Raw genomic sequence first — 25,915 nt, forward strand, 5'->3', positions numbered from 1 at the left:
GCGGCACAAATTTGTGCCAGTACTATTTTTGCTGCTGCAAGCGCGTACCCTTGCGTGTGGGGAAGCACCCTCTGGGGCCTTTCTGTGGCTAGGTCAGAGGTTCATTTCCATTCCTCTCCTTCCCAGTGAGTCGAGTTGACCAGTGAAAGGTGGATAAGGAAGAGAGAGACATTCTCAGGTGCAAAACTGAAGAGAGCACAAGACCGCAGAGAGGTCCAGAGATACCAGCCTCCTTTCTTTTAGCACTTGGCGGATACGTTCTGTCTCTATCCTTTGTGCTGGTTCCCCTGGTGCCAGCAGCTACACATATAGCAGTTAAAATCCATGATGCTCGAACACTGGGGGCTTGCGTCCCCTTGTTATACCTCTGGGTACCCCCATGATTCTGTATTAGGGGTAATAAAAGAGTAACACTTAGTCATTAAAACCAGACTGGGACCTGCCCAACACCCAAATAAAATACTATAGAGTCGTTCTTCATTTTTCCCCCTCTTTCTTCCTTTTCCTCCACTTAAATCCCCCTTTTACCTTTTGCTTTCCCATGATGTCCTCTCATGTATGCTCTTGAAGTTCACCACCCCCAATACAGTAGACTGATTATTGTCTGGGGAAATTGGGCCCAAAACATTGTTCCTTGCATGTCCCCAAAACAAATGGATCTACGTGAGTTAGGCAAGTGTTTGCAAACACCACAAATGCGGTATACATGGCACAAAGGATAAGCTTTTTGTCCCTGGCATGGAAACTTTTACCCAGTGCTAGAAGAGCAGTGTGGCTGGGCAGGGGTGGAGGCCATGTTGAGGGTGGGGGGACAGCATAGCAGCCTAACCCCCAACTTGATGTTGTTAAATCTTAGGGAACCACCGCATCCCTAGCCCAGGAGAGTCCCAACATTGTGCCGTAGATAAATTGGGCTCTTGGTAGTTTACTGGGCTGTGCCTTTCAGGCAGAGCCTTCTTTTTGGGTTCTGTCTGTGCTACATGGATGCTACAGCTCCTTTCCATGGAAGGAAGCTTTGGCCTTGTGCCCTTTGGCACAATATCCTCTTTTGCCAGCGTTGCATGGCCTGCCAGCTTCTTCCTCAGCTGCTTTGCATGTCACATAGTTTGTAAAGAACATTGGGCTCCTTAAGAATAAAGGATGTCCTAGCAATGTGCTCATTTATTATATGCACGCTAGCAAATGTATTGTTCTGTCAGCAGAGGGCAGCGGTACATAGGCACCTGAGCTGAGGCCCTCCAAATAATACTTTGTATTTGCCTAATGCTTTACCCAAAGCTAATTCAGTGTTAGTGTAAGCCACATACTTAAATCCTTTGTTTGATCCAGGCTAGAGCGTGCAGGAGCAAACTCCACGTCTCCCCCACAGATGAAGAAAGTGCCCACGTATTCTGAGCTCCGTGCAGTGCTCTGTGCTAGGCTGGGGTGGGTTGAAGGAGGCATTGCAAGCTGTTCATTTTTTCCCAATTCTTACTCAGAGACCATGCGACTTAGGTTACATCTGTTTGGGGAGAATATTTTTGTAGGGAGAAAAAAACAAAGAGGTGAAATCTTGAAGTCCTTCCTCAGGGCCATATTCATCCATGGGAGCTCAACCTGTGGGAAAATAAAGCACACAGTCAGAGCTTTGCTTCCAGACTGAGACCTCCACAGACAATGCCTGATGATGCCTTTGTAAGTGCAGTAAGGTCATTTTCTTTCCCAGTCACCCTTTTTCTCCCTCTCCTCTTGCTTGTCCATTGCATCAAAATGCTGCACAGTGGCAAAAAAGCAAAATCCCTGATGTAAGGAAGGAATGTATAAGAGCCAATGTCTGAAGATGCAGCTTGATATAAATTGCAAAGCAGGGACCCCAAATGAACCAATAGGATAAAAGATGCATTCAAATTGGAATATCCATTTATATAGGTTAACACATTACCCCATGTTGGGGGTGGAATCGGGTGCAGAACAAGAAGTATTATCACTTTGCATTATACGCTCTTCAAATCTAACAAGCTAAGCAACAGCAGCCCTGTTCAGTGTTTGGATGGGAGACCTCCAAGGATCTCGGGTTTCTGAGAAACTAATATTGGGTATTCAGCATGTAAGTGGCATTTTCCCCTCTGAGTCAGTCTTGAACCAAAGCCCAGGCCAGCAACAGAAGATGTCATTCTTTAGTGCTGTCACTCTGGCATCCTCGGGCTCTTGAAAATCAAAGAAAATATTGACAACATTAGAGACTGAAATCCTCTGTTTGTCCACAGAACAGGAGCACATGGTGCCAGTACGGAGATGTTGTTTTCTCCTTAAATTCAACAGTCTTCCTACTCTATGCTTCCCCCAGAAGGCTCCTCAGGACAACTAGCATAAGTCCTTATGGGCTAATGTTCCAGAGAAGAAGTATTCTCTTCTGTGCCCCAGTCTTTCATGGCATGAAGGAAAGACTAGACAGGGAGTCAGTCCACTTATTTACACTTTTTACACAGCCACGAGCTCCTAAGGGAGGGAGAGGCAGACAAGGCTCTTGGGATAGATGTGATATCTTTTATTAGACCAACTAAATAGTTAGAAAAATTGTTCTTTGCACGTTTTCAGGCACAGACGCCTCAGGTGTTTATGCCCAAAAGCTTGCAAAGAACTTCTTTTCCAACTATTTAGTTGGTCTAATAAAAGATGTCACACCAAAGAACCGTGTCTGCCTGTGTGCTTAGACCAACACGGCTACGATCAACAACCCTAAGGGGGGAGGAGATGAATTCTCTGCTCTCGCTTTCTGGTGAAGAAGGGGAAAGTGACCCACAGGGAGAAAGTGGAAAACTTCCTTTGCATAACAATTCCTCCAGCGTGACCCTTTGGAAGCCACCAGAACTTGTACATCAGCTCACTATTGGTTACTTATTGGAACTGAGCAGGAGAGAGAGCGGGGCAGAAAAGTGTTTCTCATCTGGGACAACCAGTTACTGCAAAGACCTTACGTGACTGGTGCTTAGGGTGGCCATCCTAGAGGACAGTCCAGTTGTCCTTTGTCCTCTATTGATATGAAACTGGACGCCTTTATGTCTGGGGTGGGTTGAAGGAGAGAAAAATAGAGGACATAAAGGCGTCCAGTTTTGTATTAATAGAGGACAGAGTAGCAGAAAACCAACTGGAACGTCCTCGATGATGGCCACCCTACTGGTGTTGCTTGTTGATCCTACGCTGCTGAGAAACATCGTGGAGATGCTGCAGTGGTGGCTGTAGAGTAAAATGCAAGACGGAGCTCGTGTCTAAGGCTGTAGGGAACAGCAGCAGAACTGGATGAGTTCTGGTTGAGACCTTTCCTACCCAACCCGTAACTAAAAGTCCTGGAGCCTCAGGACAGGAGCAAGGCAGCATTTTCCCAGGAGGCAAGACCGTCCAATGGCACTTGAGGACTTTGGGACTGTATTACCCAATGCCACCAAACCGTAAGTGGGATTAGTGGATGGGGAAGAGATGTGATGCTCAAAGGGACCCTTCACTGTTGAATGAATACCCATTCTGGAAAGTTGGAAATGGAGTTAACTGGCTACTGCCAGGTTTACTGCAGGATGTATGCGTTTCACTTATCAATCATTTAAACATGTTTTCCGGATGCTGTGTTCCCTTCTCTCCCCTAATAACGTTTTCCTTGTGCATAGACAGACTCAGTGCTTGTTGGTGGGGAAAGGTTACTTAAACTAGGTAGTGATCCTAGACATTCTGGGATCTAAGGCAGCGGGTTTTTTGGTTTGAGTGGAACTTGTAACTATTCGAATTGGACCGTCTGGCTGCTGACAGCATTTGATGGAGAGTCACACGAGAATCAGAATGACTGTATTTGATTTTTAACTTGGAGAGGGAGACTGTGGGGAGCCTCGGGTCAGTGGAAGAGAGGTCTGGACTCCAGATGTCAAAGACTGGCAATGTAAGATGGGCAGGTTTTTTGGAAAAGAACATTTTGGAAGTTCAGTGGAGCATATAGTGGGACATGAGATTTGCAATGGCATTCCCAGCCATAAAGAGAGATGAATCTAGCAGCAAATCCCATCAACAAGGCTACTACATGAATTGCTTCTAGATCCCTCCAGAGACTTACTTAAAAACTGGCTTCTGCAGCAGACTTTTATCCGATGGGCCGGCTGAACTGTTTATCGACCTTGCAAACAGCCTGCTTGAAGGCAGCACAGCAAAGCAGTTCGCTGTCCCAGCATTGTTTGCTTAAACTTTGAAGATGCCCATGGACAAGCGTAACTTTTGGCTGAATGTTGCACATGTCAGGGTGCATTATTACAGAGACAGTTTGCTGCCAGAAAATACAGAGCATCTGGTGTTTTTTGAAAGCACAGCCCTCCTCATTTGCTTACACGGATGAAAGTCAAATTGAAAGGAAGTTCTACAGCAAATGAACAGGAGGATGTTTAAACATCACAGTTTGTACTTCAGCATCATTTAGCCACATATCATCAGACGCAGGTGTCAGATGGCCCTGGGTCTCTATAATGGCATGCAGAATCTTTTTGCAGCAAGATCACTTGTTGGTGTACAACCTGGGTCTAGAGCAGGTGAAAACTGCTGCCCGTTGAGACGTATTTAGTGCTTTATGTAAAAGGTGTTGTCAAGATGAAAACTTATTGCCAGGAGGAAAACTAAGTATTTAACAGCACCACTAATATAACTCAGTAGCTTTTTCTCTGTTGTATGGGAAACATGCAGGACTAAGGGTTGTCTCACTTTTTTTTTGTGATGATAATGATGACTTTAGATTAGTGGTTCTCCACCTTTTTAGACATGAGGGCCCCCCCCCAGAAAATGTCAGCTCTTAGTTTTCACTCTTTTTTGACTACAGACAAATAAGAACAATTCCTCTCTTGCAAAGAACTCAGAAAAACCACAAATCAGAATATTTTTGACGCTGTGGATTCCTATGTGAAATCCATGGGGTTATCTTGTGAATCATATTTCCACATCGAACAGTGCTCACATTGTGTGGCAACCTTGAAGGGATCTCAAGGCACCCCAGGGTACAATGGCATCCTGGTGAAGATTCACTACTTGAGATGGTGACTTTTTTAAACATGCTTTTCTCTTCATGGTGATCCTTCTTGAACTGTAAAGAGTGGCTTGGTGTTTTAGGATCTAGCTTTGAGACACCTTATGGACCTGGAGGTAGGTGTTGAATCCTCTAGTGTAAGGCATTTATTTATGCAGTTTATATACTGCCCTTCCTAATAAAGGGTCTGAGTAGCTTACAATAAGAGGAACAGATTAACTTAGAAGGACAGCTCGCATTAATAAAATAAAATAAAACAAAATGAAGTGGAGATCCAGTTAACAGCATCTCAGCCTAGCTGTGGCTGCAAAGTGCCTGCCCAGATAGAAAGGTCTTGCAGTGCTTCTGACAGATGTTCATTCAGACTTTGGCTGTGGTGGGCCTCAAGAGGGAGGGATTTCCAGAGCTGAGGAGCAACTACTGAGAATGACTTTCCATGTGTTTTTGCCAAGCGGACCTGGTGCACTGATGGTACTTGGTGGAAGTTGGTTGTGGCTGACCCTGGGAAACGTGATGGGGTGTAGGGAAGGAGGCAATCCCTTAGGTAAATAGGACCCAGGCTGTTTATAAAAAGGATTCACAAATGCCAGCACGTTGCTGGGGGAGTAGCTGAGCTAGTCCATAGGAAATACTGAGGAAGCAAACGTGCCTCAGTTCTGTCCCCTCACAGAGAGTTAGTGCCAGATTCCAGGATGCTGGCAGGCATCCCCGTCCTCTCGGGAGTTGTCTCCTGCAGGCTGACACCAACGTTCAAAAGCTCGGGAAGGAGAAGGAGGAGGTCAGCAGCCTAATGCAGGGATTGGCAATGTTTTTGATCAGGGGGCTGCATTAACAGGGCTTAGCTTGAAGCATGGGCCACTTCCAACCCAGTCCACACTGCTGCCAGTGCAGCCACAGTCACTGCTACCATCTGCAGTGCTGCTGCTTCTCCCTGCCTCCCCATGGCTTCATGGGTAGAGCTCCACAGGCTGCATAAAATGGCTCTGTGGGCTGGATTCAGGCAACAGGCCATAGGTTGCTGACCTCTGGCCTAATAGGTAGAGAACTGACCAGGTTGTAATAAAGATGAATTTGAAAATGGCCTCTATCCTCATCTCCCAGAAGTGTCCTAAGCAGTAGTCTGTAGGTATGGTGTGGTGGGACAGAGCTGCACTGGTGGTGTACTTCCATTTCCCTTTGATTTGTGCTGCACCCAAAGTTTAAAATCAACAGCCTAGCAGTGGCAGCAGCACTTCTAGTCACGCAGTGCTGAGGGAGTCTATTGACTTCATGGCTCATCATGATCCACCTGATCCCTTATGAACTCTTCATTCCACGGGTATTAATGATCCTCTCTTTTTTTTAATGATCTTGATGTTCCACCAGTCAAGCTAGCCTTTGTTCTGCAATTCTGCTATCTGTTAACTGCTCCTGGTAATGAAGCTCCTATTTCACAGCCCTGCAGATCGTTTTTAACTCATTGAAATTAAGCTGTATTTGTTTTTGCTTCAGTCTGAATAACACAGCCCTAGGTCCCTAGCACATTAGTGAAGCCTTTCGTTTATTTTTGACTGGAGAAAAATGTGTGTTGTTTTTATACGTGATGATGCACTTCACCATCTGCATTCCCCTTTTCAAAACTCTAGATCTGCCCATGGACAGAGCTCTCTCAATGCCTCCTGGTGAAGCCACTCTAGATTGAATGGAGTAATTAAATATTTATTATGCTACAGTAAAAGAGAAACCCTAAATTTATTCCTTACTGATCATGACATTCATCAGTGGTATTCCCTGCTCCAATCAACATTTACACATTTTAAATTTGTTGTTTGCTGAAGCCATGTCTGGGACCCGGGTTTCCCACCTGCTAAGAACCCAGGTCTCCCGCCTGCCCACGTGGCTGGAACAGATGCCCAGACCACAGTATTTGGAAAGCCTTTCAGTGGCAGTCCTCCCCACGGGACTTCTTCATTCAGGAATAGTCTCTTGGAAGAGAGACAAAATCCTGAGCAGGAAGGAATGTGGTCCTTGTGACAGGCTCATGATCACAGTGCTGCTGATGGTGGGTCCTGCCTGTTTAGTCGTGTCACACTAGGATGCACTTGCCTGCCACAACTTGTTGTTGAAGTAGATTTTACCTGGAGGTGTAGTTCAATGGCCTCCTTCAGACCCTGGGTGACTGTTGGCACTTCTGCTGTGGGGCTCCTCCTTTCCTACACTGCACCCCTTTCTGCTCAAGTGGTACAGGTTGGTTTCAATGGTGTCCTGGTGTGATGAGGATGCTGTGTGCTTCCATGTTAGGGCCTAGTCTGGTAGCTGTCTACAGAAGTATGAGCACAGCTTTGCTGGCTAATGAAATGATAACTGAACAATACTGTAACTCAAACAGTTGGGATGATGCGATAGGCAGGGCTTAGTTGCCCACTGTGCCCAGTGCTTTTGTCTCAGTGCCCGGGACTTCTTGAAGTGAGAAGGGTCCACTCGGTTCCCATGTGGACCCATGTTGTGGGTCAATTCTCCGGCTTGGGCCTGAGCCTAGGGCTGGCTAGTGCCTGGCCATGTACCCTAGTTCCCAGTGTAGCATTTCTTTATGCTCATGAGACCCTTATGGCCCTGATAACTCCCCAGTGGGAAGTTCTGGCTCCGTGATCATTCAGGCAGGGTGGATAGGACTGAAGGGATCTCGAGGGGGGCTTTCCCTTCTGCAGACCCTGGCAGGGACCATGGGGCTACCCTCTCCCATTCCTGGCTGACCTGTTCACCCTTGCAGGCATCATGGTGAGTGGCTGTGGGCAGAAATGGACCTGGAGTCCTTAGGTCTGTCGCTGCTACTCCAACCATGCTATGTGGACCACGTCTCTCACGTACCAGCTTGCCCTCAGCATCCTCTGGCTTGCCAAGGGCTTCTTCTCCAGGGAGAGTCTCCTGTTCCTGAACAGCATATGGGCATGCGCTCAGATCCTCCCTGGATGCTCCAGTGGAGACTCATGCCAACATGGCTTTGCCAGGCGGAATCCTCTGACAGGGATTTGCCAGCTTCACTCCAGCCATGGGGAGAGCTACCACCATCGGCATCAGTGCTCTCTCTTCTCCCTCCACCCTGGTTTGGCTCCCAGGCTCCTTTTTATACCCAGAGACAGCTCCTTTTGGTCGAATGGAGCTGGTCCACTCACCTGCAGACCAGCTACTGGGATGCCAGCGTCACAGTGAGAGGGGTGTGAGCCTGTCACAGTCCTGTTTGGAGAGAGGGAAAGAAAACCTGGTAGGACTGGTAGGAGCAAACCTCAAGGTCTTGAACTTTCAGCAAATAAGAAGGCCCATACATACACAATACTCAGCATCCTCCAGCGCTCTGTTACTAGCCCACCCCTCCTTACAGGACACTGTAAGTTGACTCTCTCCACTGCTAAATCTCTCCTGAAATTACACTTCTCTTGTGATAGCCCTCACCACACATCCAGTTTACACCAGAAAGCAGAGTGGACCCACTAAGGACTGAGGTTCCTTTGATTCCCCCTCAGCTTGTAGACTGCAGGCCAGAGCTCCCTCTTACATGTGCTGATGCAACTCCAGTTCCTACCCCTGTTACTAAATGGCAATCCATATTAGTGCCGTGACTTAGAGTGGCAGGACTCCAGCGCTACATCAGTGGGTAGTGAAGAGTAGTAAGAAGAAACCAAAACCTACGGTTCCCTCCTTTCCAGGACAGTATCCTTCTTCCTGGGCCACATTTAGACTCCCCGCTTAACCCTATGACTCTTTCCCTCTGGGCTCAACAATGGGACAGATTCAAGAGGAGGGGGTGGAAGATGCTTACAGCCATATCTTCCCTTAACTTGTTGGCTAGGGGATGATACTGGAACATAAGACATGTAGGCTCAAATACACCGAAGCTGAGGGCGGGCCTAAACATACATCTCCATTGTCCAATCAAATACATCTCCATCGCTCTAATCAAACCCAACTGCTAACTGCTTCCCATTGAAATGAATAGAAATGTTGTGTGATACTGTACGGCAAAGCAGGACTCCCTGCTGGGGCCCACGAGCTGCGTAATCACTCCCCATAGGACATACGGGAGAACTGCGTCCCTGCGCAGGTTAAGTAGAAGCAGAATCCATTGCTTTTCCTAGTCGTATAGGCCAGGGCTTTGCCAGCAGCAGTGCATAGACATCCAGTGGGTAAAACTGAATTTGCTCCTAGTTCCTGGGGCTCTGAATCCAGCACCGTCCCTAGCCTTAACTCTCCTGATGTGCCGCGATGGTGGAGCTGTGCCTGGTTCCATCTCAAGTGTGTGTCCATTATTGTTGCTGGTATTTGTCCTACTGCAGTGGGTACATGGGTTCACGAGCCTGGCATTCGCTTTAGGTTTTCATTACCCAGCAGGCTCCCAACAGAAGACTCCTTAGACCTGGGAACGCTGAATGGGTTGGAAGGGGTCTAATGTAGATGAATTAAGGAAGAAAATGGTCAGATGAAAGTGCTGGACCTAAAAGGGAACAGGACAAGTGCTTACAAGGGAAAGTACAGTATGTTTGACACATACCTTTTGTGTCTCTCAGCAAGTACAGTAGGGGCCTAGAAAAGCTTGGCTGTGGAGCACTGCATGAGAGACTGTCCCGAAATAGCTGATACCCTTGATGTTATTTTTGCTGCACTAGAAATTGTAGCCCTGACATCCTCTGCTTCTGCATTCCCTCCTGTGGCTGGATTAGGAGGGTTTACCCTTTGCATCACACTATATGGTAAGGGGAGTTTCACAGCTGCTGCAGGAGAGGAGGCTTTGAGAGGGTAACTATGAGAGGCTTTTAATACCCAAACAAGTCTGCAGCCTTGCAAAGAAAAACCAGACTCTGCTGGGGAACGTGCTCTGTTCCAGTGAGGGTCCAGGCTCAATAGGCCCAGGAGCTGGTGATATCACTCCTCCCCGATATATGTCCAGGGGCCTCTGATACTCTGCAGCTCATTCTCTACCTGCAAATGAGCTATTGCTATGACAGCCAGGGCTGCTAAGGACCATACATGACAAACTCTTATATCAGAGTCATCATTTTGATATGAACCTTGAACTCTAAGGTATTTCCAAAAGAAACAATGACATTAGAAAATCCCTTGAGCAATGGTCAAGCACACCTTTTGTTTATCCAACTGTTCTGTCCCCTGATACACAGCTTCAGGGTACCTAGTCTGTATAGAAGGTTTCTATGAAGAAAGCCTTAAGTACTCAAGTCCTAAATCACTTAAGCCTGAAGAATGTATAAGCTTCTGATCCATTGATACCTATTCATCCAATGCCTTAGACCTCTGGATGTAGTTCATGGCCCAAGTTCCAAACAGACTTTAGCAGAAAAATAGCTAAACACTTTAAACTTTAAAGAAAAGCCTTGCTAAATATGACTGAAGTTAAGTGATATGATTTTTTTAAAAGAACTAAGAGTTCTTTCTAATCTTACAATGTCCTTTCTTCCCTCTCACTGGTTTACGTTTCAAAAGTTTACAAAAAATGTCCAGTCCAAAGCTATGTTCTGGAGCTGAACTGAGAAAAAAACCCAGAGATGCCTTCTCCAAGCCAAGCTCCCTGCACAAAGCAAGCCCTACCAAACATTGCCTCCGATTGAGCTGTCCCCCATGGTACGTGATTCATTTCTTCATGACAGGATTGTCCCTCTTCATGTGTGCTTTGAATATCATTCAAGTAGCGGTGTTGACATTTATTTTATGTCATCATTAGGCTTCGGAGCCAATCTTTTTCTGTTCATACATTAAATGTTAGAGCTACCCAGTATAAGATACCTTTGGCAGATCAAAATGTAGTGAGCAGAGGCCTTGAACAGATATTATGCTCTGTCCTTGGAGTTGTGGCAGAGGCATTTATTGAGGTTCTTGGAGAAGTATCAACAAAAAGACAGTGAAGTGATAGCTGGATCCACAACCGTAAAGATCAGCATCACAGCAGTAACCTAGAAGGCAAGGATACTACTGTGCCCCACCTCCCAGACCTTTTTAAATATGAAGCGCAGAGCTACAACATAAGCAAAGGGGGTTTCTGAAGCATAACTTGTAACTGAAAGCTAGACAAAGCTGGATACCAACTGCAGAGACTTCCTCAGTCTGACAAAGGGTTTTTAAACCTGAAAGCTTGCTAAAAATTGTTTTCCAACTATTTAAGTTAGTCTAATTAAACTACCAGAGTCACCCCAAGACCCTTGTCAGACAAAGTGTGGTGCATCAGAAGGAATTTCTCTGATCATAAGCTGGCAGATATCTTCCACCTGCCTTGCTGGTCTAGTTATCAGACACGAAGGTGCCTCCTATTGCTCTGTTAAGTGAACCCATTCCTCAGAAAAGGCTCGAATTTATTTTTCTTTGCAGCAGGAACAGAGCTATGGGACGGTGTTTATTGGTAAGATGGGAGGGACTTAAGGGTGTCCTTGCAAGTTTTCCCAAAGCCACATTCTCTGTGCATCGCACAATCTTTAGTGAATCTTATCAGTATAGCAACCTTGTGAGGTAGAGGAGTGTTATTTCCCCCCATTTTTAGCTGGGGAACATGTGCACAGCCGTTTAGATGACTTGGCTGAGGAAGTCTGTGGCACAGAAGGTCTCTAGAGTCCCAAGCCAGTTCCCTTCTCTCTGGGAGAGGAGCATCTTAGCTCACCACCTCTTGTTACCACTGGGAGCTGCTACAAGTAGTTGTTATCAGTCTATAGGTTGTTAAGCATCATCAGTATGGTCTCAAGGGGCAAACATTGGGGGTCATCGCTGCCCCAAAGAGTTGACTGCTAAAAGGTGACTTTTGCTTTTCACTCATGACTCCAGCCCCTGCTCACAGTTCTTGTCTTCCTTGTGATGAGCAAAACTCTCCAGTAGTCTTCTGGTGACCCTTTTCTTCCTGAAAACCCCAGAGCTGCAATGTCCCGAGTGGCCAGTTCTGGAGCACATCATATGGAGCATGTGGAGGCCTGAGGTTTTGAAGAGATTCAATAGACAGAAAAAATATATGATTTTATTTGGTTTCTTAGGGGTGGCTTAAGACCCTTTCATTTCCACACACAAAAAAAGGGTGAGGGACATCTTCTGGACCAGGAAAGAGGTCTCAGATCAGCACCATGGGGTTAGATCCAGAATTTGGGTTAGTCTCCCTCAAGGAACAGGAGGAGGAATATTTCTTTGAGTGATGCAAGAAGGCCCGACTGTGTATAGAGGATGCTCAGACGCTCCTTGTCTTCATCTTCAGATGGATGAGTGGGAAATGGATCCCAAAGTCTGCCCTGAGACTCACTGTCTTAGGTCTGATGCCTCTGAAACATCTTTATAACCTGTACTATGATGGTTTTATTACACAGCTGAATGGGAACATGCCTTTTGCTCCCTCATTATGCTGAATTTAAAAAAAGGATTTTTTTTCTGTTCTCTTGTAGACCTGGTAAAGCCTTTTATTATTTTTAGGGTAAATGCAGTTAAACTGAATGGCTCCTTCCCTTTTGGATGTCCCTTAAACCCATAGAGCTGTCCAGCTAGAGGGATATCCTAATGTGCTTTACAAGGGTGAGCCCAAAAATAAGCTCTGACCCTGCAAGTTGCTCTGCCTGGGAAGACCTCTATGCCTACAAGGAACCCCATTGACTTCAGGTGGTTTGATTATGACAGTAGTGGTAGAGCAGATACCTTGTTTCCAGCCACCTTGCTTCTGTTCAGAGCTGTGAATTTGAGCCTTGCTGTGGACTCCCACTAAAGGTAGCTCCCAGTTAGTCCAGCTGTAAATAGGTACCTGGTCCTTTGTGATTGGGAGTCAAAGGTGGCCTTGTGTGCCATTAACCATGCCTTAACTATGCTTGCACACAGGACTGATAGCTCAGGTGGACTATGATTTATGGCAATAAGCACTACTCATGGCAATAAAGTGCCTTTAGGACTGAGCCCTAGATATTTCTATTGGTCTCTAAACATTAATTTTAGTCATTGGCCCATACACCCATGCCATCCATCATGGCACGCAAACAGGTAGCTTTTACAAGTGAAGGAATACAAAAAATAATGCCCCTTAAAACAACAAGGTAAGCTTTTTAAAATAAGCTGTTTCCTACATATGTGGTATTTTAAGAACAACTGATATGTGCTGGGGTAGAAAGGCATTCATTTGGGGTGACTGTCAAAACACAGTCTGAATAATATAGAGGAGATGGTATGATATGGGTAAGCTGAATATAAGCCGGCAGCATGCCCTTGGGGAAAAGAAGGCTAACGACATCCTGGATTGTATTAGGAGTGTTGCCAGCAGACTGAGGGAAGTGATTATCCCCTTTCATTAGGCACTGGTGAGGCCACATCTGGAGTCCTGTGTCCACTTTTGGGCCCCCCGCTACAGAAAAGATGTGGACAAATTGGAGAGGGTCCAGTTAGTAGGCTGGGGACATAACTTCTGAGGAGGGGCTGAGGGCACTGGACTAATTTAGTCTGGAGGAGACAAGGCTGAGGCAGGATTTAACAGCAGCCTTCAACTACCTGCAGGGGGGTTCAAAAGAAGATGGAGCTGGACTGGTCTCAGTGGTGGCAGATGCCAGAACAAGGAGCAATGGTCTCAAGTTGCAGCAAGGGAAATTTAGGTTGGATATTAGAAAATACTTTCTCACCAGGTGGGTAGTAAAGCACTGGAACTGGTTACCTAGAGAGATTGTTGAATCTCCATCCTTGATGGTTTTTAAGACCTTGCTAGACAAAGCCTTGGCTGCAATGTTACAACTAGGGATGATCCTGCTTTGAGCAGGCGGGTTGCACTAGATGGCCTCCCGAGGTCCCTTCCAACCATAATTTTCTATAATTTCTATGACTCTCCTATTCAGGCCAACCCAAATGGATACCAGTGAACTCTTTCTACCACACCAACTCATCATTCATTCTTCGAGTGCCACCTGTTTAACAGCGATCACATTTCTGACACATTTAGAGGGTTTAAACTTTTTAAGGAATAAGTGCCAAAAGGAGTTTTCACCTGTGAAGTCTGAGGCTTTTATATAACATAAGGGAGAGAGAGGGAAAAATACATTTAAAAAATCTCTAAAATTCCTCCACGCAGATTTTCTTTATATAGAAACATTGCAATGCAATGTCATCACCTTCTAAGGCTAGAAGCAAGTGCGGAATATCTCATTGGAAAGCCTTAAGTCTCCCTTGATAATGAGCATAAATTCCCTATTTGTACACCTGAGGAGATGCAAGATGTCATATAAATATCCCTGACCATTGCCTCCCCTATCGCTGAATTTGCAAGCATTGTTGGAGTGAAGTGTTGCCAATTGTTTAACAGCAACACTGGGGTTTGGGTCAGGAACATGACCTGTATGGAGAATATTGCAGCAGACTGAGGCTCCAGAGGGGATTTTGGTATGCAGCCTGAGATTTGGCTTACAGACTGGGCTACTACCCCTACACTTGTTATAGGATCTTTAATGGCCAGAAATAGTCAGGATGTCAATATTATATTTTTTCCTTTTAAAGAAAAGACACCTCTGCTGGAACAGCAAAGGCCTAGCACTACACAAAAGCATTGCTTGAAAGCTGCATCCCAAGGAAAAGATGCTAACTACCAGCTTCCCACAACCGTGGCAGGTTGTAGGCAGGAGATCGCTTGCTGACTCATTCTCATTTCATCGGGTAGATTGCTGCAGACACACGCACAGTTATTTCTGCTGACGTATGCTGGCAGTAGGGCTCCATTCATTCCAGTTCAGGCTTGAGTCCAAACTGGCTGAAAAATGTCAGAATTTGAAATGTCAACCAAATACACTGATTAAAATTTTCATGAACGGTTTTGCAAACACTTCTTCTCATTTGCCCTAACAATTTTGTGTATGTCGAGAGGGAGGGAAGTGAAGGCAGGGAACTGAAACTGGGACATGCTATAGAGAAAACATGTACACAACAAATAGGGGTGGATCCAGAGAGGGTGCAGTGGTACTGTCTCACCCCTCCTTTGGCTGTGCTGAGCACGTGAGCTCTTGCCCAGGGGGTAGTGTCGCCGCTACTATTTGCCCTCTCCTTTCCCTTGCTCCTGCCGCTGAATTCAGCAGGGGGAGGGAGGGCAAACAGCAGCAGTGCTCACTCTCTGGACTCCAAGCCATGCAAAAGTGGTGTCTCTGGCTAGACCCTACCTGGGCCAGCTGGTGAGTGCAGAGCAAACTGTGCATGCAGGGCACAGCCAAAGGGGGTGTAGTGAAACCCCCTTGCCCTGTTCTGGTCTGTGACTGGCTTCTAAGTGCTGCTACAAAGGGGGCAACAGAAGTAGGCAGGCTCAGGAGAGACCTTATGCAGAGGTTTGTTTTGCTGGTTAAAGAAACATCCCGAGAGGTTGAGTCGATCTGGATCGCGGCTGGTACCTGTAAACACTTCTAGGAGCACAGGAATGGAAGGCAAGTCCTGGCTCAGCCAATCCAGCCCTCTGTTACTGTGGCCAGCCATATCATATAATCCCATTTATAATTTTGAATCAAGCTCCATCTTAAATCTAGTGATGCATTGTACTCTTGTGCCTCCTGGTTAGCAACCTGTTCTAGAGTAATGTATGGGTCTCCCCCTTATCCATCAGCCTAAGGTTATTCTGGGCCAATTTGTCTCCATATGATTTAGTCCCTGTATTATCCTATTGATTCAATAAGCTCATCTCCTTCCTGGTGTATGCACCCTGTGATGTATTCATCGAGTGCAGTGATATCCCCTTTCGGCTTTCATTTTGCTAGGAGAAGCCAAGCTCTGATAGGGTGAATTTACATTACAGTCATTGATTGCAGTTTATGTAGAGATACTTGATTTAGCTTTTTAAACTGGCTAGATAATGTATCAATACTTTTATACCTGTGAGAGTGCAGGCTTAAGTGTAGGCTGCTCAATTCTGCCTGGGTCCCTGGGTACAATACTTACAAATTAGCTGAAGCCTATGCCACGACAGCTACACTGCTATTGGTGCTAGGGGTGATTTAAAGCTTACTTGGGTAAAGACTTCTTTTTCTCCTGATCATCCTAGTAGCCCTTCTCCTTTCTTGACCATGGATGGTTAGACCTCTGTACAGTATTCCAGACAAGATCTTACCAGTGCCTTTGCATAATTGCATAATACTCTTTGGAATGGAGCTTGCTTGCAAGACAGACTGTGCTTTGCTTTCTTATAGAAACCAGTAAACACTTAATCCACTACAGCATAATGAATTCCAATCAATATGGTTTTATGGGAAAACAGATCTTGTCAAACAAATTTGCTATTGTTTTCTCATGAAGTTACAAGTTTGGTTGATAAAGGTAACTATATATCATTAGAGTTGTATAAGGCAGTTATCTGAGTCTGGCATAATGTTGTAATAAAAAAAAAAGTAGTGCTGTGCAAAATCAGTGTAGCCAAAATTAACCACACAGCAGTTAGCTGATTGAAGGACAGATTTCAAAAAGAACTGGCAAATGGTAATCAACAGCCCATGGGACTATTTCTAATGGAGTCCCACAGGGATTGCTCTTGGTCTATTTGCTATTCAATATTATTATCAATAGCTTGAAAGAGAATCTACAATCATGGTGTTGGAGCTTGCAGATTGGCACAAAAAATGATGAGAAGGTAAATCATGTTGGTTGTAGGTCAGTTATACTAATAAACAAGGACAGCTTGGCAAGGTGGACTCAGTTGAATAACATGTGTTTTAATACAGCCAAACTCAGTATTGTACATCAAACAATGGAGAATGTACACCGTAAACAAGAAAGAAAGCAGGATCCTGTATTATAGAGGTATTGCAAAGGCAATATAATGGTAGATAACCAATGCAACAGAAGCTCTCAGGTGAAGAGGGCAAATATGATCCTTGGAAGCATAACCAAGAGACTATCAACTGGGATGTTGTTGGAGGAGGCATTATTTTGTACGTGGTATTAGAGAGACTATTCCTGGAGTGCTACATCCACTGGTCCTGGTGACCACACTCCTGAAAGGATGTTGGCAATTTGCAAGAGGTTCAGAAAAAATCTACTTGACGATTCAGAGAGTTTGCCTTACACTACTAACCACCATTCCTAGCCTGGATTAATTTTCCCAGGGAATCCTCTATTCATCTGCTAACCTAGTCAGCTCTCATGAGCTTTGCAGTATCACAAATAGCTGCATTATTTCTTACATCTGTGTGATTCCCCTGCTCTACTATGGCTATCACAGTATCATTTAATTTTGCGCCTGTCATCACTCTGAAAAAAAAAGGTGCAAGAATATCACAGAAAAACAGGGCTAGAAGTTATCAAATCTCTGGAGATCATTTGTCCAACCCCCGCTCAAGGCAGGAGCATCCCACCCAAAACCATCTTAGCCAACTGTCTGTCTAACCAGCTGTTAAAAACTGCGGATGATGGAAGCTCCACAAGCTCTCTAGGTGAAAATTTGAGCTCCTTTATGCTACAGTGATCAGGGTGGACCATTAGAAGAGCTGGGCTAATTTTAAAAAAATTATGGTATGGAAATTTTCAGCAAAATTTCATTTAAAAAAAAATCAAAACTAAGCTGTATTTCTTCAGTGAAAAGTGGGTGTTGAAGTTGGCCCTGTTTCCATATTCTTTTCTATAGGCCAGAATCCCTGGGGGACTAAATCTTGCATTATGGATCAGGGAGTATCTTCTTGGTACAGGGGAGAAGCACACCAGAACTCTCTCCTTGCAGTGCATTAGGGGAAATGTAGCCCTGTTGGGAATCCCAGCTCATAGAGGAAAATGGGGACATAGAGAAAATTACCATATTTCTTTGAATATAAGACATATTTTGAAAGATTCCTTCTAAAAAAGACCTTGTGTCTTAACTGAATAATAAATGGTAAATATTACTTATGTGCATCATACATCCTTCCTTCGTTCCTCTTAAATCGAGTCACAAACTTTGGGTACATCTGAAACTCAAGGACATCTTAAATTTGAAGGAACATGGTACAACTCCCACAAAAGCATTTTGCCAAAATATTTTGCCAAAAGTAAAATAATATAAAAGAAGAAAGAACAATCAGGACCCGTAGTAGAGATGGTATCTTTTATTAGACCAACAAGATTTTTGCAAAAAAAAAATTCTTTAATTGCAAGCTTTCGGGCACAAAGGCTGTTCTGTGGGAAAGCAGCTTTGACAGACCATGTTTGACCAGCCCCAGGGGACTCCCCCCAGAGGTGGTGCAAGCACCTACTCTGGACTCCTTCAAAAACCAGGTGGATATATTTCTTTCTGGGCTCACTTGATCCCACCTGACTTCCCGCTTATGGTAGGGGGCTGGACCCGATGATCTCATGAGGTCCCTTCCAGCCCCTAATATCTATGACACCTATGAAGATGTAGGCTAGGGAGAGGCCCTGTATGTATGGGGGGATGGGGGTTGCCTGTTGGGTGGGAAACAGGGCACTGCCTGTACTGACAGCCCTCCCCTACAGGGTTGTGCCCCCGAATTCACTCCAGGAAGATGGACACAGTCTGATGGATCCCAGGGACAAGGATCTCAGGATAAAGAGGGTGGGGTACAATGTAACAGGGAAGTTGCCCCCCAGTGCCAGTGCTTTGGCATGTCTACCTGAAATGTCTAAGACTGAGGTGCAGTCCCCCTGCTCTGGAGACTTGAACCTTACATCCTAGGTGAGTGGCACAAGTGCTAAGTGATTTGGGGGACGTGGGACATGCTGTCTCTCATTGGTCTTGCCCAGAAATTCTATCCTGCTACGTACTTTGCTGCCAAAAATGTTGACTTTGACAAACTGAGTTTCCATTAGAAGATGTTATTCTCCATGTCCATGATAAACAGTTTATGGACTACCACAAAGTTCCTACGTGGCTGTCGGTACATGACCACATGCTTCGTACCACACATTTGCAGCTCGGTACCGTTGTGTGGCTTGATCTCCTTCCCCCTTTGCGGTCTCCTGCAGAGTCTCTCTCATCTCAGCTGTGCCGCAGCCTCGCCACCTTCCCACAAGAATCATCTGCTCAGGAAACTGCGTGGGGATTTTCGGCAGACAGAAAGCAATTATGCAAATTACTGCTCTTGCTTTCTCCTGACCTGTGCAGTCATGAGCAAATAATGCCAACAAAACTATTCATCGAGGTCATAATAGTCTTTCTTCTGACAAAGGGGAAAAAACCAGTGTTTCTCTGTCACTGAAGTGGCTGGCTCTCCTCATTTTGGGGCAAGTTTGGCTTGATTTAGGCTTTTTGAGTGCATGTGTGCACTAGGAGTTGACCACATTTTTGCTAGGCAGAATTTCATGTTCTGGTTCTATCTTTCTCTTTCTCTCTTTTCTCTGTCTCTTTTTTTTTGTTCCTCTGATTCCCCCCCCCCTCCCCCCTTGCACATGACAGTCATAAAAATATAATGGAAACAATATGGGAATTGCACTGATGAACGCAGCTTCCTTTTGGATAGGAACTGTGAGCTGGAGAATGGGAGTTAATTCCACATGGTCGGAAAACACTCATGGGGTCTCTAGATAGTGCTCTTTCTAAGCCCAGAGCTGCTTTCAGGTTGCTGCTGGCAGGTTGTAAGTACTAGTTTATAAGAAAATAATACAGAGAAAATCATACTTGCTCTGTTTTCCTAACAGACGGGCGAATGCTGGACTTTGATAGTCACTGGATTCCCTCTGTGCTCCTGGGCCAGATTTTTTCCTGTGCCAGGACCTGCCTTGGTCAGAAAGAAGAGCTTGGCGGCATTAGGAAAGCAACCATAAGCCATGGCTATACTGTTTTCTCAGGCATAAATGAACCGGCTAATGGTTACTTTGATTTTTGACAATTGGCTACGGTCAGACTGAGACCATGTACAGTGTCCAGCTCCAGGGCTCACACTCATGTCTGGGTCTACCATTATACCAATAATTCATAGCGGAGCCCCTCTCACTCCTGTTTGCATCTGGTACCTGCCACCTCTGTCGCCTTTTGTCCTACCTGGGGGTTTGGTGGCGGAGCCTGGGGGACTCTCAGCTGGGCGGCTGCAGTCATGTTACTGCCCCACTTCCAGGCCAGGAAAGAGAAGTGGCCCATTATGTTTAGTCCTGTGGGCTCTCATATAGCTGAGCTGCCTCTAGCCATCTCCCAGGCCCAGGCTGCCGCTGTAGGCAGACCCCGCGGGGCAGAGCAGGGCAGCCAGTAGAGGGTACAAGATGCCCTTTAGAGCAAATAATACTCTGCCTCCTCCAGCCTCTCCAGGGGAGCTGCTTTCCTGGGGGCTTCCCTTTCTCCTAGAGGGGCTGAGTCTGCCTGTATCTTATATTGTTTCCTCTGAGCAGCTGCGCTATAACGAGGGGGTTTATTTGCTGGGGAGTGAAGGACAATGCACTTGGGTTGTTGTTTACAGCATATGCTATTTAAAAAAAAAAAAATTGGCTTCACTTTCTCACCAGAAACACATCTGAACTGACTCACCTTCATAAAACTTGGCTCACATGCTAATTAAATAGCTTGGCTTTAAACAAATCGAGCTCCTCTACTACCACCAGCGTGCAGAATCCAACATTATTTAAAGATCCTGGGTTTCCTTATATAAGAGTTCAATTGTTTCTTCCACGAAAAAAAAAAAGTCCACCCCAAGCTTTAAACAGAATATAAATTTATACATCATTGAGTTCTTAATTTTCATGGAATTTCTCTCCCCCTCACAGACAGAAGTTGTATATACAGGATTTTAGTATTTCCTCTCCGGCTCCAGCCCCAATTTGAAGGACTGTAAAAGCTTGAACCGATTCCAATAGAGCGTGGTTTGCATGGTCTCTGCTACGCTGCAGAGTCAAAACAGCCCACACAGTAACAGACATGCAGTAAATCTTGAGAGGAGCGTTTCCTTTCATTACACACACACACACGCACACGCACATGCACGCACACGCGCGCGCACACACACACACACACACACACACACACACACACACCCCGAAACTGAATTATCGTTTAAAAGGAATATTGAAATCTTGGTGTGGGAGAGAAAGCAACCCCTGTCCCTTGTAAGCAGCAATACTTTGCATCTGTTTAGAGATGGTATCATGTTCCATCCTACGGCTGGCAACATGTACAGCATATTACACAGTCAGACCCATTTGCAAGTATAACATAATTGTTAGTTTGCTGTTTTAATTAGTGGACGTAGAATAAAGAGATTTACAGTGATTTTTGGGCATATTATGTGGCTTGTGTCACATCATTTTAGCACATATCTAAAGGCCTGTAAAATAAAATCCCAGATCATCGAATTCGTTTTAATGAATAATAGGAGACTTGCATTTATAATACAAATGTACAATCCCCGTGCTCTCTCTTTCATGTATACATGTGCATGCACACGAGCACACACACACACACACACACACACACACACACACACACACACACACACTAATAAAACAGAAGATTAGCGAGTCATGTACCAAGTCTACCCATTGTTTCTCTTTGTTTTAGGTCATACTCTACCAAATTATACCCCAAGGTCATTGGGAGAGGGGCTGTATTTTCAGATGTCTGCAAAGGGCTTAGAGCCCTTTGGGCCCTGCCCAAATCATAAGGTTTGATCTTGAAGTCATTATGCAAAATTATTTACATTTTCTTGCTGAGTGCAAAATCCAGCTGATCAACTGAATTTTAAACTTAACTACATGAAGGCATGTAGCGAGCTCCTCAGTTCTTCTGCATGATGTTGGATCAATATTTTTCTAGCAATGCTTGTAATAGCAGCGCACTGTGAGTCTGGGAGCCTAAACTTGCTGTCTCGTGCAGATACGTGTTTGAAAAGGAGAGAGCCCAGTGTTCATTACAAAGCCTAGGATGGGGACACAGGACCCCCCTTTCTCTATGTTAACTGGAGTTGCTAGTAACTCCTGGTTAACCAATAACCATGGCCATATTCAGCCCTCTGCGGTTTTATGGTGGGACACTGATAGTACTGGAGAACTTGCAAGTCTTCGATTTATTTGCAAGTCAAGCACTGGGTGGTTGAAACAGTGACAGATGCTGCTCCTTCACAAAGGAGCTAGCCCAGTTGAGGGATCTGTTGAGGAGCTAGTTGAGGAGCGAGCTAGTTGAGGATCTGGATCTCTTCAGCCTTCACAACAGACATCTGAGGGGAGACCTTGTAGCCGCCTATAAGTTTATCAAGGGAGGACAACAGAGAATTGGTGATGCGCTGTTTACCAGGGCACCCCTAGGAGTAACTACGAATAATGGGTACAGTCTAGTGGGCCGTAGATTCAGGTTAGATATTAGGAAGAATGTATGGGGAGGCTGTAAGGAACTGTAGGAAGGGCCAGACACTTGGTTTGGGATGGGAACGAAAGATGTGGACACACTAGCTGAAGTCTCCTGCTACATTTTGGAAGGTGTTGGGCTGTGGTTGAAAGCCCTGTGTGGCCATTTGTAGTGGCTGAAGGTCTAGATCAGGGGTGGGCAATTATTTCGGGCAGAGGGCCACTTACTAAGTTTTGGCAAGCCATTGAGGGCCGCATGACAGGCAGCCAGGGGAAGATATATATTAATTTTCTAAATTTTTTAGGAGCCCCGCGGGCCACATAGAATGGCTTGGCAGGCGGCATCTGGCCCCTGGGCCACATTTTGCCCACTCCTGGTCTAGATGATCCTGCTCTCGTGGGGGAGGCTATGACAGCAGGTGGTGCATACTCCCTGCCACCCAGCCATGTGGAAGTACAAAGGAGCAGGTTACAGTCCAGGAGGGGAGAAGTCATATAGATCTCTTGTCCATCTGCATAGGACATAAACTAGCTTTCCATGCAGGCAGCATTATATCTTTGGGTAGCACAGCCCAACAAAGCCACAGCTCCACCCCCTCCTTTCCCATCACCTGTAGATAGCAATGGCATGTATAAAAATATTTAGAGAGCAGGGGGCAGCAGCACTGTAACCCTCCAGCACCCCCCAGGGGTGTTTGCTCCCAGGCTTCCCACCACACTGCCCATTCATAGCCAGCGTCCTAGAGAATCATCCTTCTTTGTGTCACTTGAGATGCAAGACCAAGCAGCTAGTGTGTGTTTGGAGAGGGGGGCCATTCTGCTTTCTTTTTCAATTACTTCTTCTTTTCCATCCTTTCCTGTCTACATCCCTCCTTTTTGTCCTGTTCCTCTGATTCTTTCCTCCCACCTTCCCCAGTTCCAGCCTTCACTTACCAGTTCTCTTCTCTCTCTCTTTGCCAGACCTCTGATAGCGTTTCTACCTCCCTTTTCCCTCTTCCTGGTTGGGGAGCAGAGAGTCTCTTACTTCACTGCCACAGGTTCTTTCCCATGCTGTAGATCTTCCTCTCCAGCTTCATGCTGTTTGCCCCATCCTGGGATCCCCTTCTTCTCTTTTCTTTTTGGATTTCTCATCCTCTTACCCTAAACCTGGAAACAACCCTTGCAGCTGCAAGTTATTGATAGTACCCTCACCCGTTTACTTTACGAGTGGCAGATTAGGGTATTCCTGGGTACTGTAGTTGTGTGACAGAGAAGATGGTGTAATTGCAGCAGTCGGATAGACAAGCACTTTTATGGGGTGGTTTGGATAGGGATGATCCTGCCTGGAGCAGGGGGTTGGACTAGAGGTGACCTCCTGAGGTCTCTTCCAGCCCTACTTCTCTATGATTCTGTTCGTCCCCACCTAGGGAAGTGGTATTTGCTTGAGTCTCCCTCCCTACTTCTTGGGGACTTTCTCCTGTTTCTTTTTGATGCCATTACAGCCAGCCTATTACTCCTTCCTACAGTACCTGGTAGCCCTTAACCATCCAAAAGCAGCTGTGATCGGCTGCCTCCTCAAAGCACACCCAGCCCTTCAGCTCCATACAGAGGACTGCCCAGCCCTTCATCTTCACCCCCCCAACTTCTGCACAGTCCTTCTGTGCGCCCCATGGCACACACCCCACGCTTACCCCAGTCTTCCTGCTACGGGTATGACTTTTTCCTCTTCTCTTTGGTGGATCTTGCCATGGGAGGAGCAGGGCAGGGTCTGAGGTGTAAAGCTGGGTGTTGAATCAGGTTAGACATAGAAAGGAGTGATCTTTGATCTGCAGTGGGAGATCTGGATCAGTGGCTGCCCAGCCTGAGTGTGCAAAATCCTAATGCCTTGAGCAAAGAATGATCTTCAAGAACCAGACAGATTTTTTGGTCCTAATACTTGTAGTTAGAGGAGGGGAGGAACGAAGCTCAGCCATAGATATCTGGAACAATAAACAACTAATGCACTTGAACAGTGTAGCTGCTTTGCTGTAAAGGTTTCATCTGTCTACTTCAAGCAGAATAAAGAGGTGCCACTTAGGACCTGTTTCATTCAGGGCTAATATTACAACAATTTGACTCTTCTGTATTCATGTAAAGGTAGACAGATGAAACAGCTACATCAGTTCAGTGATGCATGCTTGCAAGTGGTAAGTCTCCTGCAATTTTAACATGCCTTAGTGTTTTATAGCCACAGTGAAACATTAGCCACATCTTGCCCGAGTGCCTGTCTTGGGGCTCCAATAACAATGACTTGTCTGATCAATATTAGGGCACATTTGGTCTGTTCCAGATGGGCACTGCTCATCCCATGGGCACTCTAACAGCAAGTGGCCACTCCATGGCCTGGATCGTTGGCCTTCTCCTCTGCTCTCCACAGCCCCAGTTTGCATGATCCCTTTCTTTCAACCCCACCAGAGAAAATCTTCAAAAGTACATTTTTCAAATGGCTGACCTGCAGTCCACCTGATGTGACGGTGAAACGTAAGACTGGATTAGCTTGTCTCATAGCTGGGATGTCACGCTCCATGACACGGTGTACTCTGCCGCATGGCAATGGGACACAGCATGTTTTAATAATATTGTACAGGTAGTTTCAATACACCGCCTATAATTCAGCAGATTTCCAGAGCAGACCCTTAGCAGAGATGAGCCATCACTCCTGATATACCTGACACCTAATGGACTGAACCGATGAACTTAGATCTCAGCAGCCCTGTTCACTGGAAAAATTCAAATCTGAATTTTTTTTCAGCTCTTCCCCATATTTGGGAATGAAAATGCCCTTGCAGCTGAATGTTAGTACAGACCCTTTTCCAGGCACCCAGCAGCTTTAACAGCCCTAGAAGGAGTATAATTCCCCAGGCCACTTTGGGTCACCAAGCGGGCAGGAGTTTCAGTCACTGCACATACCTAGATTAAACATCTTGGTGCTTATAAACTGAGGATTTGCTGTCACATAAACCAGGTGTTGGATGTTGTAAGGAACCAGGATATGGTAGCACTTCATCAGAGAGCTTACAAGCAAGGGCACTGGAGAAATTATGGCTCCATTTCCAGCTGGGCCCCATGACAAGAGGGAATTGAAATGGTGGGAAAAGTCAGCTTGCTCCGCTAATGAGAGAAGTTTCTTTGCTTCCTCTTCAGCCCAGTTTCCCATTGGGACGTTGTCCTGAGCCGGAAGCACTAAGCTACCACGTGGAGATCTCCATTCCCCTGAGCTCTGTGATTAAGGGATCACTTTATAATGGTTCAGACAGTCAGGACACCCTTTTGAGTGGGTGGTCCTATGGTAGCCAGGGGTTGCCAGATCTATTTCCAGCTCTGTCTCCAGCTTGCAGTGTGACTTTGAGAGGACCCTTCTGGCCTGGTTTTGAGCTTCCAAGGTAACACTGAACTCCCACATTGATCCTCGGCTTCAATGCAAACTGCAGGGGCTTGGTCTCTCTGGAATTCAAACCATTAACTTCTCTGGGCCTCAGTGCTCTCAGCTGGAAAATAGGGATAACAATATGTATGGTATAGGGCTGTTGGGTGATTGCAACCCTTTGTGTCTGTGGTGCAACTTGAGATTCTTGGATGGAGGATGCTATATAGAAAGGCCAAAGTAGTATCAGTATTCATACGACTGTCATTCTCAACATCTTTTTTCCCCAAAGGTCA

At 45.7% G+C, this 25,915-nt stretch overlaps 2 long non-coding RNA genes across 2 annotated transcripts; both read right to left on the reverse strand.

The window, feature by feature from the left end:
• Nucleotides 1-1,153: 1,153 nt before the first annotated feature.
• Nucleotides 1,154-24,007, reverse strand: LOC109280910 (uncharacterized). Its single transcript, XR_002087378.2, has 3 exons — nucleotides 23,908-24,007; nucleotides 8,185-8,245; nucleotides 1,154-1,596 (listed from the first exon to the last, which is right to left on the reverse strand). It is a non-coding gene; the product is annotated as an uncharacterized LOC109280910 (long non-coding RNA).
• Nucleotides 18,046-20,032, reverse strand: LOC132248300 (uncharacterized). Its single transcript, XR_009459465.1, has 2 exons — nucleotides 19,590-20,032; nucleotides 18,046-19,003 (listed from the first exon to the last, which is right to left on the reverse strand). It is a non-coding gene; the product is annotated as an uncharacterized LOC132248300 (long non-coding RNA).
• Nucleotides 24,008-25,915: the final 1,908 nt, after the last annotated feature.

This window comes from Alligator mississippiensis, chromosome 2 (genome assembly GCF_030867095.1).
Source record: "Alligator mississippiensis isolate rAllMis1 chromosome 2, rAllMis1, whole genome shotgun sequence".
In the NCBI taxonomy this organism is placed as follows: domain Eukaryota; kingdom Metazoa; phylum Chordata; order Crocodylia; family Alligatoridae; genus Alligator; species Alligator mississippiensis.